We start from the raw sequence: 8240 nt of genomic DNA on the forward strand, positions 1-8240 counted from the left end.
GAGAAAATTCTAAAAAGGGGGAGACAGAGCCAAGGTTAACTTTGGTTCCCAGAAGTAACTCCCTAAGAAAGAGATTGCAGATTTCTGAATCTAGTTCAGACTCAGAAACAGAACAAAAAGCACACTCGTCCAAGAAAGAACAAAAGAAGAACAAAGAAAAGGACAGTGGAGAGACAATAAAAGAAATCTGTGAGAAGGAAGTGCCAGTTGAAAGATTGAGAGAAATTCCACCTGAAACAACACTTTTAGATGGACAGGTGCCAGATACAGAGAGAGAGAGAGGGAAAGATTATTGCGGAAGACCCCCGAGGAGGTGTAGGGAACTCCAACATCCAGTTAGAAGCAGGGACAAGTAGTCAGCAGGAAGATGCGTGACGGAGATTCGAGGAGGGACAGAAGTAGGGAAAACAAAAGAGGTGGAAAAAGAACTTGTTGAAGGTAAAAAGCAAGTTGAAACAGAATCTGAGGAAAGCGAAGATGAAATACCAGAAGGCCGAGTTCTGAGAAAGAGAGCTTGGAGAACTGAAAAGAATGATAAAGGGAGTAAATTGAAAAGAGCGGCCAAAGACGAGGTGTGGCCAAACAAAATAAAGATACTGAGATATCAGCTGCCACGTGTAAATTCGCCAAGAGCTAAACAGGTGAATGAAGTAACAAGTCAGGAAAAATCGAAAGAACAAGAACAGACAGTAGTCAAAGAAAGCAAAAGAACAAGAAAACCTAACCAGAAGTATAAATCACCGGAATGGACATATGTGGCCCTGCCTGAAGTGAAGGAAGAGGCGGATAGCCAAGGAAATCCATAGGTGGTTGTACCGGAAGTGGAGGAGGAAGACGAAGAATTGGAAATCCTGAGAGTTATCTTGTCCGATATTGGAGAAGAAGCGGATGTTCAGGACAACCTGTATGTTGAAAACGAAGGGAAGGTGAAAGATGATGAGATGCCAAACTGAATGAGACAAGAAAAATTACTGATGGAAAAACAATAAAATACTGAAAAAGACAAAAACTGGTAGAACCACGTAGGTGTTTAGAAGCCTAGGCTTAGAAACTAGTTGTGAAGTAGAAGAGGCTAAGTCAAAAGACACAGCTCATTTTAGAAAGATGGCAAACATAGAAAGTAGCAAAAGTAGATGTACCTTCCTTAGAAGATGGTGCAAAATATGTTGTTGTTGTACAGGATTATTAATGCTTCTTTGGAGTGTTCTTGCTCTACTAATTCCATTTAAAGTTACTGTAGATACATTACAAGGACATAGTGATAACATAACTAATATAGGGAAAGTTCAAAAGGTAGTTCCAACTAGAAGGGATTGCTACATTTGTATGCAATTACCTGCATCTGTATCTGTAGGAGTGACTTATCATCACCTTCCTGTAACGTATGGAATAACATGTAGTGTAATAGCTAGTTTGTTTTATCAAACAGGTAAATTAGAGTATTATTTCTTAGATGTAGATACTATATTTTCACAAGTACCAGCAATTAACAAATGAAACAAAGTAAAACCTGCAAAAGTATTAGGTGAATTTTTCTTAGAGACAAATGAACTAACGTTAGAATATATATTCAGAAATAATTTGACTTGCAGTTAAAAGAAAGAGGAGAAGACATTTTTGGATATGGTTGAAGAAAGGAGATTGAAAATACAAAGGAAGGTTTCAGAAGGGAAAGTGGAGAAAACGGTTTGGGATGTAGAAACGGAGAAACATTTAAGAGGAGAATCGAGTCCAACTATGGCTTTAGATTGGCCTCAGAAAGGGAAATTGTGTATAAGAAGGAATCAGACGGCGTATGACAATTATTTTCTAGGGAATAGTGAGTGCCATGATACATACCGGATCATGGGAGGATGGGGATTTAAAGGTGGAAGAGATCCAGTCTTTCCAGGACTGTATTTCATTTGTGGGAACAGGCCATATTATCGTTTGCCAGACCATTGGTATGGCACATGTTATGTTGGCCTGGTTTTTCCAAAGACTTTTCACATGGATAGAGGAGAAGATGGTGTACATAGTTTAGGTAGTTATTTAGCACGTAGTAAGAGAGAATCTTGGGCTGAAATTGTAGGTGATATTTTTGGAGCACTGATACCCGCAGTGGGAATATCTCTGAATGCGAACAAAATTAGAAAACTTTCAACAGTAGTGGATCGCTTGTCAACAAGCACCGCTGGAGGATTCTTATTGGTAAATACTGAAATGGTTGCCATGCATGCTATGGTAATGCAAAATCGACTTGCCCTTGGTATTTTATTGGCAACAGAGGGTGGAGTCTGTGGAGTGCTGAAAGTTCAACATTGTTGTACTTACATTCCTGAGGAAAGTAAAGATTTTAAAATTTATATTAAGAATATTACAGAATTGCATGACGAAATTGTACCACTGGAGGTTGAAGATGCTTGGGAGAAGATTGGTAAGAAAATAACAGCTATTAAAGTCTTTGTAGTAAAACCAGGTAGTACATTTATAGGTAAGATATTATTTCCATTAACTTGTGTGATTTCTTTAGTATTAATAATTAGACTAGGATGTATTTGCTGTAGAAAGAATAAAAACCAGAAAAGAATAAAAATAGAAAACTTAAGGAGAAGGGATAAGAAACAAGAAAGAGAATTTGAGGAAATAGAACTTGAAGAGTTAAAGGATAGCATGTATAAAACAGCAAAAAGAGAAGAAACAGGGAACACTGAAATATGAATGAAATAAGAAATCAATTCAAAATTTCCATAAAAGGGTTACAAAATTTTATATTAGTGTGGTGATATAATCACCAAAGGGGAGATTGATGGAGCGGGTAGTACAACATTTTGTATACCCCCCCCCCATTCTGCATGTTTATATTAATCCAAATAATCAATTCATTATAATATTATTAATCGGTTTGAAGTGATAACTCACCAACTATATTAACAAGAGAATTACACGTTGGAATTGCACTTTGCATGGCTATATTAATTGTGAATTAACTAGTGTACGCATATTAATAGTAGAAAATTAGAATATTACATGTTATATGTTGCTTTAAGTGATATATTTGTGATTTGTGCTTTATTCAGTGAGTATAAACCGCTCTGAGTGTTGCTTCTGCTAGATAATTACACCCACATATGGGTATTAGCAAGGGGATAACATTTTATTAGCCATTTCTATGTTTTAATTAAGTTTTTGTGTTTCTTTTGCTTAAGTTGACCATTTCGGCCTAAACAAGATGGCTGAACGAGACGTTAAACGTGACTGCCCTGACAACACGAGGTTCTGGGTGAAGTGCGCATGCGTCACCGTCAGCAACAGTGGCCTGGACCTGACCCTGGGAGAACATGTACCCTCCAAGGTCGTTCCGGGAACCCATCCAAAAGAAAGGACAATGCTTGATTTAAAAGCCGGAATAAGCAAGTTGGATGACTTCATTATCCGACACCCTGAGAACTTTTTGACATTATTTTCATTATAAAAGTAGGTAGGAAATTAGGGTAGGTACTCTCTACGCTACGACAGAGCCCGCTCTTCTTTGACAAACTCGATTACCTGACGTTATGCTGATGGAGAGGACGGTGACACTGCTGGACAGCTGTTATCCTGAATCTATGAGAGACTGAATTGCAGCCTAAACTTTGTTGAACAATTTCTCTTTGACTGACTGACTTAGAGGACGACTTTAGCCAGAATAGGTACATATGATGCTCTGAAATGCTAATGATGATTTCTAATATTTCTTTCAATATTTCTTAGATAAAGAATAATTGATTAATTGACAAATATGTTGTGTCGATCATTTGAAGAAGAAGATTAAGGGAAAGTAATAGAGCAAAGGTAGACGAGTTAATCATCAATTACCAATTCAACTAAATGATCTATCTCCGTATGGGAGGGATATCTTAGGTTTAATGTCAATGTGTTTAGGGTAAAGTAAAGGTATTCCTCTCATGTCAGCATTGAGAAACGTATTTCCCTCAGAAAACAGGTCAACCGAGTGTAGGTACATTGGTGTTATGGGCCCCACCAATGAATGAATGTGAGTGAATTGGATGCCGAGGTAGTTGGTCTGTGCCGAAGGGGGAATTTGACATTTTGCGCTGCATCATTAGCAGCAGAAACACTGCCGCTAAAGCGGCGATAATAGGCTTGATCATATGCCGCAGAGAATTCCCATAGAAGCCCATGTTCTGGTGTCAACATGGGCTTCTATGGGAATTCTCTGCGGCATATTATCAAGCACATTATCGCCGCTTTAGCGGCAGTTGTCTGCCGCTAAAGCAGCAATAATTTTAACACAGTGCTTGATAATATGCCCCAATATCTGGTCCTAAGATTCTTCATTTACTCTCTTTTAAACATTAGCAATATAGAGCCTCAAATATATGTGCAATCGCAAATATGGAGGAAGACAACACTAGAGTATTTCATTTCTTCAAAACTCCTTTTGCCCCCACAAGAAGTAGCACTGGAATTGAAAGTTTGCACTTCACAGCCGACAACTGGTAACTGAAGAGAACTGGGCATGTTCCTTGGGACTCATTGCTATTATAAAACGTGCGCCCAATTATATAACAGAAGTCTACATGAGACACACAAAGAAGGCACTGAGGAAAGTGATTAATAAGCAAATTCAGGGCAGGTTATCAGGCACACCCCACATAACAAATATATTTGTTTTGTTGTGGGAGTTTAAGATTACCATTCATTTTATCCGAAGAATGAGGTCTCGCTACAAGTCCAGCTCAAACAGTAAAATACCTTGTGGTCTGGTTCTAGTGGATCTTTCCTTTGCACTCCCAATTTCTGAAGTAGAGAATGATACAAATCACTATCCCATGATGCAGGCAAGGATTGTCCGACTTCTATAGGAAGCATTCATTATCAAATTTACCATAGTCTTGGAGCCATTGACCTATCAATCACTGTACAAATTGTTCACCAAGGAGTACATTAGAAAGAAATGTTGAAATTCTAGAGATTACAAAACCAAGCAGACACAATCTGCTTACATTTGACAACACTGATGTATGTTTTCCAGCTCTTAATGTAGTTCACTTTTTACTGATGTACAATTCTAATTGCTTTGCATCACCTTCAACCTTTGACAGAGTGTTAGATCTAAATATGCTCAGGATTTGACACCACATTCCATACACAACTAGAACACCAGCAGACTTGAAAAAAACAAGTGTGAAAATATAAAAAGTTAAAAAAACAAGCCAATATGTCTTCTCTAGATATGTACCAAGATCTGCAACAAAATCCCCGTGTTCATCAGGACCGCTGTAACCCTGCCCACAGTTAAGGAAAGAGCTGAAGATGCACTGTTTTAAAGAACAATACATTACAATTGTCAGAACCCTGTTCAGAGTGCCAAGGGTGAGCAGGAGCTACTGGGTCAAACTGACCAGGCTAATTTTGGGATCTGAGCACCTGGACCAAATACCCTTCAGTACTTGACTCTCAGTGGTAGCGTGAGTCAAGCAGTCCAAGGCGTCTTGGGGAGGAAGTAGGCTAAGGGTGAACACACGCTCAGAACTCAAAATACTTTCAGCAGCCCTAATAAATGACTATCCAGTCAAATACTTGTTTTTATGTGAAAGTAGTATTTATATACAAACACAAAGTATAATACAGCTCTCCATAAATCATGTACTCAGTCTTCATAAGTTCGACCCACTGGAGTTACCTGAATCAGCTTTTCTAGTCCCACCGCCTTGACTAAAGAAAGTTGTTATTCTGCAGTTATGTGAGGTAACATCCAAGCTAAGCCTCACTAGTGAGTACAAGTCTCAGAAGTTCCACAATGGCTTTGCAAAATTCAAAGTGTCCCCACGCCATAGTGCATCAGTCAGAGCATGCTCTCCCAGAGGCTTATCAGTCTGGTATTCAGTATTAACTGCTTTTGCTTGAGTAGAGGTTCTGAGTCCCTGGGGCACATGTTGGCGGCAAGCAGAAATTTGGATGCTGCTGTTGAGGTGGCAGGCAACTAGAAGGCTCCTCTGGTCATGTGGTTAGTCTCTCTTTGAGTCTGGCAGCAGGTCTTTGGTGCTTCTAGATTCAGCTACTTCATTTGTTGCTTTTCCTTCACAGGTCACAACCCACTTCATCTTCACAGCTGCACTCTGTCCTGCAATGATGGTTTTCACACCTCACTCCGATCCTGGCACAAGGAGGTCATAACAGTGCACACAACCCTTCATGTCACAGCACAGCACATTGTGACAGAACTCTTCTCAATACAGCGATGCACCAGGGTAACAACTCTCAATCTTCACCATGGCCCCCACCTGGCATATCGGGGGTGATGGCCCTTCTCTTGTCACAGCATGGCACCATAAAGGCTGCCTTTATTCTTAACCACGGCTCCCACCAGGAATACAGGTGTCTCAGCAGAGGACAAGGGCGGATGGCCTAATCTCTTCAATGGTCCAATCTTCCCCACAGACCCCACCTGGCATATGGGGGTGAGCTGGTTTTGATGGATCAGAATCTCACACTCTGCATCCCAGGAGCCATTCGGCAGGATACCCACTGAACCTTCCTCCCTCCAAGTAATCTTCTTCTCCTCACAGGGTGCACTGATCTAAAATTAGGCAGAAACTGTGCTTGATGTTCTGGGGCAAGTGTTCATGATTCTCCTGGGTGATGTCCCCTTACCCAGCAGGGAGACTGGCAAAATATCAGTTCCCAGTCCTGGTCACAACAGGCAGAACTTGTGCTGAGCTTTTCCACACTGATGTGCAGATTCAGTTTGACAAATCGGGTGTCTCTCGAGCTTCCTTTTTTAAAATACATTTCAAGACACAAATGTGATTTAGAGTCTTTGCCTACGAAGTTTATTTTCTCAGATTTGCCCACTTTGAAATACTCACTCCTCCGTTCAATACTTCTTCCAGAGAGCAGTCTATCACAGCAGCAGCTTCCCCCCACATACATGCCATGAAACTGACTCAAGGATTAATCCTGGAAGTCAGCTTCACTGATATATGTTTCTCAAAAGGTTGCAAAGTCCCCCGGTCCTACTCTTTATGGTTCCCTTATCAGCCCCATCCCCTTCTTGAGATGTGTCTATGCCCCTTTGACCAGTGACTTCTTTCATAATCAAATATCCTGACTCTTCAGTGTGTATCCTAACCAGCTCTCAGGAATGCAGTTATCCACATATCTGCCTGGGGGCTCCTCTATACCAACTTGTTCATCCTACTAGCCCTGACACTCCCAAAATGAAACCCATAGACTTCCATGTATTGTGCCCTTAACAAGCATACATCCCTGAGTGCATGCAACTTACATACGCACAGGCTCTTGTGTATTGTACAACTCCACAGGTACACATACACCCCCAGCACACGCACACAGACATGTGGGCAGACCTCTATGTACTTCACCTCTCACAAGCACACCTACATCCCAGCTCGCACACCCAGAGATGTGTGCCGACTTCCATATACTGCACCCTTCACAGATAAACCTACATCCCAGGACACACATGCAGACAGATGTGCAGACTTCCATGTATGGCACCACTCACAGTATACATTCCAGTCACACTCGCAGACATGCATGTACTATCCGATGCTACATTCAACCTGATGCAGGTCAAAGGAGAGCTAGGCACACAGCAGTAGAACTTCAAATCAGTGGAACAGAAGGCTCCACATCCATGACACATGTAGGGCCAGATGTACGACATGCGAAAATAGCAAGTCGCTATTTGCGACTCGGAAATAGCGAGTCGCTATTTGGTACCTGCAAACGGAATAGAAAACATGATTGCGAGTCGATATTGAATCGCAACGCTATTTCGCCAACTCGCTATTTACGAGTCACTAAAGGCACACAATTAGCGAGCCCTGTTAAAAAGAACTATTTTGCATCCGCAATATGCGAGTGTGCCTGAAACAGCCCAATAATGCACTCGCAAATAGCAAATTTGGGGGAAAAAATGGGATACACTTCCTGGTTGAGCTGAAGGACCCCAAAACAGGAAGTGGTGTCCAAGGAAACTCCTAATCAAAACCCAAGCACATGTCCAAGTGCAGCAGCACTGTTCTACACTGCTGAGTGAGCATTAGAGACAGCATGAGCAGCAAGGCCAACAAGAAGGGTACCAAGGAGAGGCTGAGGAAGCTAAAGTTTGCTGACAAGGAACTTGACATAATAACGGAAGAATGTTTCAACCACCATGAGGAGTTATTTGATAGTGCCTCACACCGTCTGCCAGAGTCTGACAAACGCAAGATCTGGGTTCGGATGCT

Source organism: Triturus cristatus, chromosome 12 (assembly GCF_964204655.1).
Source record: "Triturus cristatus chromosome 12, aTriCri1.1, whole genome shotgun sequence".
NCBI lineage: Eukaryota > Metazoa > Chordata > Amphibia > Caudata > Salamandridae > Triturus > Triturus cristatus.